The following is an 11,706-nucleotide window of genomic DNA, read 5'->3' as shown; positions in this document are numbered from 1 at the left end:
AAACGTCTTTCTAACAAGCTTAATCTAAACCTAGATGCATGCAACTTCCTAAGTTGAACAAACACACAGCAGAGCAGTTTTAAATATACTTTTCTCCTTTGTTTTAGACGTGGTCTTACTGCTAGTTCTCCTATAGCCTTTTATGGCTGGAAATAACAGTTTCTGGATTCTCCAAAGAAAGGGTTTCTGAACTGCTACAATCACCCATCAGTTTAACTGTGTAAGTGGAATATAAATCTTGAAAATCATTCTGATAGATATCTCCGTTTTGTTTTAGAGCCAGATATTGCTGATTACACCCTATACTCCCATTCACTCAGGAATATCCTAACACAGCTTTTAGAAGAAACGTATTTCTAACTCACTGAATCTAAACATAGTTGCAGCTTCCTAAGGTGAAGGAACACAGAGCAGAGCAGTTTTAGATATACGTTTCTCCTGTGTTTTATACCCAATATGACTGGATATATCTGTTTCTAGATTCTTCAAAAAAAAGGGTTTCTGAACTGCTACATCCACACATCACTTTAACTGTGTCAGTTGAATATACATCTTAACAATCTTTGGGGTAGATAGCTGCGTTTTTGTTTTAGAGCCAGATATTTCTCATTACGCCCTCTGCTCCCATTCACTCAGGAATATCCAAACGCAGCTTTTAGAAGAAAATTGTCTGTAACTCGCTGAATCTAAACATAGACGCAACTTCCTATGGTGTACGAACACACAGCAGAGCAGCTTTAAATATACGTTTTTCCTGTGTTTTAGATGAGATGTTACTGCTAATTCATACATACCTGTATATGGTTGGAAATATCTGTTTCTAGATTCTCCATAGGAAGGGTTTCTGAACTGCTACATTCACACATCAGTTTAACTCTGTAAGTTGAATATACTCCCTGACAATCATTCTGCTAGATAGCTCTGTTTTTCTTTTAGAGCCTGATATTTCTCATTACACCCTACACTCCCATTCACTCAGGAATATCCAAACGTAGCTTTTAGAAGAAACGTGTTTCTCACTCTCTCAACCTAAATATAGATGCAACGTCCTAAGATGAACGAACACACAGCAGAGACGTTTTAAATATATGTTTCTCCTGTGTTGTAGATGCGATCTTACTGCTAATTCTTACATACTTGTATATGGCTGGAAATATGTGTTTCTAGATTCTCCAAAGAAAGGGTTTCTGAACTGCTAAATTCACAAATCAGTTTATCTCTGTAAGTGGAATATGTACCTTAACAATCATTCTGCTAGATAGTTCCGTTTTTTTTTTCAGAGCCGGATATTTCTCATTACAGCCTTTTCTCCCATTCACTCAGGACGTTTGAAACGCAACTTTTAGAAGAAACGTGTTTCTACCTCGCTGAATCTAAAAATAGATGCAACTTCCTAAGGCGAACGAACACACAGCAGAGCAGTTTGAAAGATACCGTTCTCCTGTTTTTTAGACGTGATCTTAATGCTAATTCTCAGGTACATTTACATGGCTGGAAATATCTGTTTCTAGATTCTCCAAAGAAAGGGTTTCTGCAGTGCTGCATTCAACAGTTCAGTTTATCTCTGTAACTTGAATATACACCTTGACAATCATTCTGCTAGATAGCTCCGTTTTTGCTTTAGAGCCAGATACTTCTCATTACACCCAATACCCACATTCATTCAGGAATATCCAAACGCAGCTTTTAGAAGAAACGTGTTTCTAAGTCGTTGAATCTAAACATAGATGCAGCTTCCTAAGGTGAATGAACACACAGCAGAGCAGTTTTATATATGCGTTTCTCCTGTGTTTTAGACGCGAGCTTAATGCTAATACTAATACACCTTATATGACAAGAGATATCAGTTTCTAGATTCTCCAAAGAAAGGGTTTCTGAACTGCTACATTCACACATCAGTTTAATGCTGTAAGTTGAATATACACCTTGACAATCATTCTGCTAGATTGCTCCGTTTTTTCGTTAGAGCCTGATATTTCTCATTACACCCTATACTCCAATTCACTCAGGAATATCCAAACGCAGCTTTTAGAAGAAATGTCTTTCTAACTCGCTGAAGTAAACATAGATGCAACTTTCTAAGGTGAACGAACACACAGCAGAGCTGTTTTAATTTACGTTTCTCCTGTGTTTTAGACGCGATCTTACTGCTAATTCTTATATACCTGTAAATGGCTGGAAATATCTGTTTCTAGATTCTCCAAAGAAAGGGTTTCTGAACTGCTACATTCACACAAAAGTTTATCTCTGTAAGTTGAATATACACCTTGACAATCATTCTGCTAGATAGCTCCGTTTTTGTTTCAGAGCGAGATATTTTTCATTACCCCCTATACTCCCATTCACCCAGGAATATCCAAACGCAGCTTTTAGAAGAAATGTGTTTCTCAGTAGCTGAATCTAAATATAGATGTAGCTTCCTAAGGTGAACGAACACACAGCAGAGGAGTTTTATATATACGTTTCTCCTGTGTTTTAGACGCGAACATGCTGTTATTTCTTAGATACCTGTATAAGAATGGAAATATCTGTTTCTAGATTGCCAAAGAAAGGTTTTCTGAACTGCTACATTCACAGGTCAGTTTAACTCTATACGTTGCATATACACCTTGACAATCATTGAGATGGATAGCTCCGTTTTTGCTTTAGAGCCAGATATTTCTCATTATACCCTATACTCCCATTCACTCAGGAACATCCAAACACAGCTTTTAGAAGAAACGTGCTTCCAATTCGCTGAATCTAAACATAAATGCAACTTCCTATGGTGAACAAACACATAGCAGAGCAGTTTTAAACACACGTTTCTCCTGTGTTTTAGACGTCATCTTACTGTTAATTCTTATATGCCTGTTTATGACTGGAAATATCTGTTTCTAGATTCTCCAAAAAAAGCGTTTCTTAAGCGCTAAATTCACACATCAGATTAACGCTGTAAGTTGAATATACACTTTGACAATCATTCTGCTAGATTGCTCCGTTTGTTTTTTAGAGAGAGTTATTTTTCATTACACGCTATACTCCCATTAACTCAGGAAAATCCAAACGCAGTTTTTAGAAGAAGCGTGTTTCTAGCTCGCTGAATCAAACATAGATGCAACTTCCTAAGGTGAACGAACACACAGTAGAGAAGTTTGAGATATACGTTTCTCCTGTGTTGCAGATGCCATCTTACCTCTAATTCGTATATAAACCTCTATATGGCTGGAAATATCTGTCTCTAGATTCTCCACCGAAAGCGTTTCTGAATTACTACATTCACACATCAGTTGAAACCTGTAAGGTGAATTTACACCTAGACAGTCATTCTGCTAGATAGCCCCTTTTTTGTTTTAGAGCCAGATATTTCTCATTACACCCTATACGCTTATTCACTCAGGAATATCCATACGCAACTTTTAGAAGAAACGAGTTTCCAACTCGCTGAATCTAAACAAAGATGCAACTTCCTAAGGTGAACGAACACACAGCAGAGCAGTTTTAAACATACGTTTCTCCTGTGTTTTATACGCGGTCTTACTGGTAATTCTTATATACCTGTATATGGCTGGAAATATCTGTTTCTAATTCTCCAAAGAAAGGGTTTCTGATCTGCTACATTCACACTTCACTTTAAATTTGTAAGTTGAATAAACACCTTGACAATCATTCTGCTAGATAGCCCCGTTTTTCTTTTAGAGCCAGATATTTCTCATTACACCCTATACCCCCATTCACTCACGATTATCCAAACGCAGCTTTTAGAAGAAACGTCTTTCTAACTTGCTGAAGTAAACATAGATGCAACTTCCTAAGGTGAATGAACACACAGCAGAGCAGTTTTAAATATACGTTTCTCCTGTGTTTTAGACGCGGTCTTACTGCTAATTCTTATATTCCTGCATATGGCTGAAAATATATTTTCCTAGATTCATCAGAGAAAGGGTTTCTGAACTGCTACATTCACACATCTGTTTAACTCTGTAAGTAGAATATACACCTTGGCAATCATTCTGCTACATAGCTCAGTTTTTGCTTTAGAGCCAGATATTTCTCATTTCATCCTATACTCCCATTCACTCATTAATATCCAAACACAGTTTTAGAAGAAACGTATTTATAACCCGCTGAATCTAAACATAGATGCAGCTTCCTAAGGTGAACGAAAGCACAGCATAACAGTTTAATATATACGTTTCTCCTTTGTTTTACACGCGATCTTACTGCTACTTCTTATATACCTGTATAAGGCTGCAAATATCTGTTTCTAGATTCTCCAAAGTAAGGGTTTCTGAACTGCTACTTTCACACGTCAGTTTAACACTGTAAGATGAATATACACCTTGACAATCATTCTGCTAATAGCTCCGTTTTTGTTTTAGAGCCAGATGTTTCTCATTACACCCTATACTCCAATTCACTCAGGAATATCCAAACGCAGCTTTTAGAAGAAACATGTTTCTAACTCGCTGAATCTGAACATAGATGCAACTTCCTAAGTTGAACGAACCCAGAGCATAGCAGTTTTAAAGATACGTTTCTCCTGTGTTTTAGACTCGATGTTATTGCTAATTCTTGTATAACTGCATATGGCTGGAAATATCTGTTTCTAGATTCTCCAGAGAAAGGGTTTCTGAACTGATACATTCACACATCAGCTTATCTCTGTAAGTTGAATATACACCTTGACAATCATTCTGCTAGATAGCTCCGTTTTTGTTTTAGTGAAAGATATTTCTCATTACACCCTATGCTCCCATTCACTCAGGAATATCCAAACCCAGCTTTTAGAAGAAATGTGTTTCTAACTCGCTGAATCTAAACATAGTTGCAACTTCCTAAGGTGAACGAACACACAGCAGAGCATTTTTAGATATACGTTTTTCCTGTATTTTAGACACGATCTTACCTCTAATTCCTTCATAACTGTATATGGCTGGAAATATCTGTCTCTAGATTCTACAAAGTAAGGGTTCCTGAAGTGCTACATTCACACATCAGTTTAAACCTGTACGGTGAATTTACACCTTGACAATCATTCTGCTAGATAGCTCCGTTTTTGTTTCAGAGCGAGATATTTCTCATTACACCCTATACTCCCATTCACTCAGGAATATCCAAACGCAGCTTTGAGAAGAAACGTGTTTCTCACTCCCTGAATCTACACATAGATGCAACTTCGTAAGGTGAATGAACACACAGCAGAGCAGTTTGAAAGACACGTTTCTCCTGTGGTTTAGACGCGATCTTACCGCTAATTCTTATGTACCTGTATATGACTGGAAATATCTGTTTCTACATTCTCCAAAGAAAGGGTTTCTGAACTGCTACATTCACACATCAGTTTAACTCTGTAAGTTCAGTATACACCTTGACAATCATTCTGCTACATAGCTCCATTTTTTTTGTTTTAGAGCCAGATATTTCTCATTACACCCTATAATCCCATTCACTCAGGAATATCCAAATGAAGCTTTTAGAAGAAACGTCTTTCTAACTCGCTAAATGTAAACATAGATGCAAGTTCCTAAGGTGGACGAACACACAGGAGAGCAGTTTGAAAGATAGGTTCCACCTGTGTTTTAGGCGTGGTCTTTCCGCTAATTCTTATATGCCTGTATAAGGGTGGAAATATCTGTTTCTAGATTCTCCAAAGAAAGGGTTTCTGAACTGCTACATTCACACGTCAGTGTTACTCTATAAGTTGTGTATACACCTTGGCAATCATTCTGCTAGATAGCTCAGTTATTGTTTGAGAGCCAGATATTTCTCATTACACCCTATACCCCCATTGACTCAGGAATATCCAAATGCAGCTTTTAGAAGAAACTTCTTTCTAACTCACTGAATCTAAACATAGATGCAACTTGGTGAGGTGAACAAACACACAGGAGAGCATTTTGAAGGATAGGTTTGTGGGGACGATGCAAGATGGCCGTTTATTAACAGCTCAGGAATGCAGCTCCCAGTGAAAGTGCAGAAGGTCAGTGGATGCCGCATTTTTATTGCCCACAGACTAGGCAATTCCCAGGCGGTTTAGCTCTATGGGTCACCAGCGCTGCTGTTTCGGTCAGTGCGGCTATTTCGGCCAGCATGTCTGTGCCTGCTGATGCCACCGCTTTGCCCCATGTGGCTGCTTTGTCAGCGCCCCTTAGCAGCGGTTCTCTGTACAAAATACACCAGCCCAGGTGCCATTTTGGCTGGTGATTGGTGCCACGGGAAGTCGCCCATTCGTCTGTTAGAAAGGGGACTGAGGAGGGAGCCAGGACAGCAGATTCCAGGGCAAAAAAAGCACCACGAATCTCAGTGCTGCTGAGTCGCTGCAGGGGAAGAAGCACAGATCCCGGTGCCTCTTCAACAGGCGACTAGAGAACCAACTTAAAAAAAAAAAGAAAAAAAAGGCTTTGAGGCAGGGAGCCAGGTGATCACGCTCTGCTGGTCCCACCCCCACAAAAGAACAGCAACCAGAAACTCTCTGGATTGAAAGTTTCACAGCAAGTGCAGCTGAAACCAGGTCGGTTCAGCTCTGTGGAAGAGGGGTGTCCACCATTGCCGAGGCAGCCCACAACTACGGAGGCAGTCAACCAATGCTGAGGCAGCCAGCCGTTGCCAAGGCAACCCCCCCACTACAAGGAGACTCCACCCTAACAGAGGCGGGCCACCATTGCCAAGGCAGTTCTAACTACACCCATATTAACAGGACTGCAGGGAATTTCGCTCAGCAGCTGGGCAGAGCCCACAACAGCTCAGCAAAGCCTCTACAGGCAGACAGTGACTAGGCTGCCTCCAGGCTGTGCAGGGCAGCTCTGAAGGAAAAAAAAGAAGGCAGCACCATAACGGAAACTCATACATAAAGCCGTAAATCCCTGGGACAGACCACCTGGGAAGAAAAAGCGGTTTATGAGTTCTGCTGCAGCAGACCTAAATGTACCTGCCCAGCAGCTCTGAATGAACAATGGAGATTACAGCTCAGCACTTGAGCTCCTATAAAGGAGAGACCGTCACCTCAAGCAGCTCCCTGACCCCTGTATATCCAAAGAGTCACCTCATAAAGGAGAGATCAGATTGACACTTTGTGGGTATCCTTCTGGGACAAAGATAGCAGAAGAAGAAAACTGGTAACAACCCTTACTGTTCAGCAACTGCTGCAGGTGATCCCCAGGCAAGCAGGGCCTGGAGTGGACTTCAGCAGACCTAAAGCAGAGGGGCCAGACTGTCAGAAGGAAAATCAAGAAACAGAAATAACCTCATCATCAACAAACAGAATGTCCACTCAGAGACCCAATCTGTAAGCCAGCAATTACAAAGACGACAGGTGGATAAATCCATAAAGATGGGAAGAAACCAGCGCAAAAAGGATGAAAACACCCGAAACCAAAACACCTCTCCTCCTAAAAGGGATCACAACTCCTCACCAGCAAGGGAACAAGGTTGGATGCAGAACATGTGATGAAATGACAGAATCAGACTTCAGAAGGTGGGTAGTAAGAAACTTCTGTGAACTAAAACAACATGTTCTAACCCAATGCAAAGAAACTAAGAACCTTGAAAAAAGATTTGACGAAATGCTAATGAGAATGGACAAAATAGAAAGGAATATAAGTGAATTGATGGAGCTGAAAAACAAAACAAGAACTTCGCGAAGCATGCACAAGTATCAACAGCCGAATTGAGTGAGCAGAAGAAAGGATATCAGAGGTCGAAGATCAACTCAATGAAATAAAACAGGAAGGCAAGAATAGAGAAAAAAGGGTAAAAAGGAATGAACAAAGTCTCCAAGAAATGTGGGACTATGTGAAAAGACCTAATCTACGTTTGATAGGCGTACCTGAATGAGACGAAGAGAATGAATCCAAGCTGGAAAATACTCTACAGGATATTATCCAGGAAAACTTCCCCAATCTAGCAAGCTAGCCAAATATTCAAGTCCAGGAAACACAGAGAACACCACAAAGATATTCGTCAAGAAGAGCAACCCCAAGGCATATAATCGTCAGGTTCACCAGGGTTGAAATGAAGAAGAAAATACTAAGGGCAGCCAGAGAGAAAGGTCGGGTTACCCACAAACGGAAGCCCATCAGACTCACAGCAGATCTCTCAGCAGAAAACCTGCAAGCCAGAAGAGAGTGGGGGCCAATATTCAACATCCTTAAAGAAAAGAACTTTCAACCCAGAATCTCCTATCCATCCAAACTAAGCTTCATAAGTGAAGGAAAAATAAAATCCTTTGTGAACATGCAAGCACTCAGAAATCTCGTCACGACCAGGCCAGCTTTACAAGAGCTCCTGAAAGAGGTTGTACACATATAATGGAACAACTAGTACCAGCCACTCCAAAAACACGCCAAATGGTAAAGAGAATCAACACAATGAAGAATCTGCATCAACCAATGGGCAAAACAGCCAGCTAGTGCCAAAATGGCAGTATCAAATTCAAACATAAATATAATAACCCTAAATGTAAATGGAATAAATGCCCCAATCAAAAGACACAGACTGGCAAACTGGATAAAAAGCCAAAACCCATTGGTGTGCTGTATCCAGGAAACCCATCTCACATGCAAGGATACACAAAGGCTCAAAATAAAGGGATGGAGGAAGATCTACCAAGCAAATGGAGAGCAAAAAAAAGCAGGAGTTGCAATTCTCATCTCTGATAAATTAGACTTTAAAGCAACATAGATCAAAAGAGACAAAGAAGGACATTACATAATGGTAAAGGGATCAATGCAACAAGAAGAGCTAACGATCCTAAATATATACACACCGAATACAGCAGCACTCAGATACATAAGGCAAGTTCTTAATGACTTACAAAGAGACTTAGACTCCCACACAATAATAGTGGGAGACTTTAACACCCCATTGTCAATGTTAGACAGATCAACCAGACAGAAAATTAACAAGGATATCCACGACTTGAACTCAGACCTGGACCAAGCAAACCTAACAGACATTTACAGAACTCTCCACCCCAAATCCACAGAATATACATTCTTCTCAGCACCACATCACACATACTCTAAAATTGACCACATGATTCGGAGTAAATCACTCCTCAGCAAATGCAAAAGAACGGAAATCATAACAAACAGTCTCTCAGACCACAGTGCAATCAAGCTAGAAATCAGAATTCAAAAACTAACCCAGAACGGCACAGTCTCATGGAAACTGAACAACCTGCTCTTGAATGTTGACTGGATAAACAATGAAATGAAGACAGAAATAAAGATGTTCTTCAAAACCAACGAGAATGAAGACACAGCTTACCAGAATCTCTGGGACACATTTAAAGCAGTCTCTAGAGGAAAATATATAGCAATAAGTGCCCACATGAGAAGCAAGGAAAGATCAAAAATTGACACCCTATCGTCAAAACTGAAAGAGCTAGAGGAGCAAGATAAAAAAATCTCAAAGTCTAGCAGAAGACAAGAAATAACTAAGATCAGAGCAGAACTGAAGGAGACAGAGACACAAAATACCCTTCAAAAAATCAATAAATCCAGGAGCTGGTTTTTTGAAAAGATCAACAAAATAGACAGACCACTAGCCAGATTAATAAAAAAGAAAAGAGAATAACCAAATTGATGCAATAAAAAACGATAAAGGGGATATCACCACAGATTCCACAGAAATTCAAACCATCATCAGAGATTATTACAAACAACTCTATGCACATAAACTAGTAAACCTGGAAGAAATGGATAAATTCCTGGACACATGCCTGCTCCCAAGCCTAAACCAGGAAGAAGCTGAAACCCTGAACAGACCCATAACAAGATCTGAAGTTGAGGCAGCAATTAAGAGCTTACCACCCAAAAAAAGCCCAGGTCCAGGCGGATTCACAGCCGAATTCTACCAGGCATACAAAGAGGAGCTGGTATCATTCCTTCTGAAACTATGCCAAGCAATACAAAAAGAGGGAATTCTTCCCAAACCATTTCATGAGACCAACATCATCCTGATTCCAAAACCCGGCAGAGACTCAACAAGGAAAGAAAACTTCAGGCCAATATCCATGATGAACTTAAATACAAAAATCTTCAATAAAATACTGACAAGCCGATTGCAACAGCACATCAAAAAGCTTATCCACCATGATCAAGTAGGCTTCAACCCGGGGATGCAAGGCTGGTTCAATATACGCAAATCTATAAACGTAATTCACCATATAAACAGAACCAAAGACAAAAACCACATGATTATCTCGATTGATGCAGAGAAGGCCTTTGACAAAATTCAACAGCCCTTTATGCTAAAAACACTCAATAAGCTAGGTGTTGATGGAACACACCACAAAACAATAAAAGCTATTTATGGGAAAGCAACAGCCAATATCATACTGAATGGGCAAAAACTGGAAACATTCCCCTGGAAATGTGGCACCAGACAAGGAAGCCCTCTCTCACCACTCCTATTCAATATAGTACTACAAGTTCTAGCCAGAACAATCAGGCAAGAAAAAGAAATGAAGGGTATTCAAATAGGAAAGGAGGAAGTCAAATTGTCTCTATTTGCAGACGACATGATTGTATATCTATAAGACCCCATCGTGTCAGCCCAAAATCACCGGAAACTGATAAGCAACTTCAGCAAAGTCTCAGGATACAAAATAAACGTGCGAAAACCACACGCATTCCTATACACCAATAACAGACTTAAAGAGATTCAAATCAATAACAAACTTCCATTCACAACTGCCACAAACAGAATAAAATACCTAGGAATACAACTAACAAGGAATGTAAAGGACCTCTTCAAGGAGAACTACAAGCCACTGCTCAACGAAATAAGAGAGGACACAAACAGATGGAGAAACATTCTATGTTCATGGTAAGGAAGAATCAATATCGTGAAAATGGCCATACTGCCCAAAGTAATTTACAGATTCAATGCTATCCCCATCAAGCTACCAATGACCTTCTTCGCAGAACAGGAAAAAACCGCCTTAAACTTCATATGGAACCAAAAGGGATGCCGCATAGCCAAGTCAATTCTAAGCAAAAAGAACAAAGTGGGAGGCATCACACTACCGGACTTCAAGGCTACAGTAATCAAAACAGCATGGTACTGGTCCCAAAACAGAGATATACACCAATGGAACAGAACAGAGGTCTCTGATGCAACGCAACATATCTACAACCATCTGATCTTTGACAAACCAGACAAAAACAAGCAATGGGGAAAGGATTCCCTATTTAATAAATGGTGTTGGGAAAACTCGCTAGCCAGGTGCAGAAAGCAGATACTGGACCTCTTCCTGACACCTTACATTAAAATTAACTCCAGATGGATTAAGGACTTAAACAGAAGACCTAACACCATAAAAACCCTAGAAGAAAATCTAGGCAAAACCATTCAGAACATAGGTGTAGGCAAGGACTTCATGACCAAAACACCAAAAGCATTGACAACAAAAGCCAAAATAGACAAAAGGGACCTAATCAAACTCCACAGTTTCTGCACAGCAAAAGAAACAGTCTTTAGAGAGAATCAGCAACCAACAGAATGGGAAAAAAGTTTTGCAGTTTACTCATCTGACAAAGGGCTGATATCCAGAATTTACAAAGAACTAAAACAGATTTACAAGAAAAAAACTAACAAGCCCATTCAAAAGTGGGCAAAGGATATGAACAGATACTTTACAAAAGAAGACATACATGAGGCCAAGAAACATATGAAAAAATGCTCATCATCACTGGTCATCAGAGAAATGCAAATCAAAAC

Source organism: Cebus imitator, unplaced genomic scaffold (assembly GCF_001604975.1).
Source record: "Cebus imitator isolate Cc_AM_T3 unplaced genomic scaffold, Cebus_imitator-1.0 Scaffold915, whole genome shotgun sequence".
Lineage (NCBI taxonomy): Eukaryota > Metazoa > Chordata > Mammalia > Primates > Cebidae > Cebus > Cebus imitator.
This window is presented reverse-complemented; position numbering follows the sequence as displayed.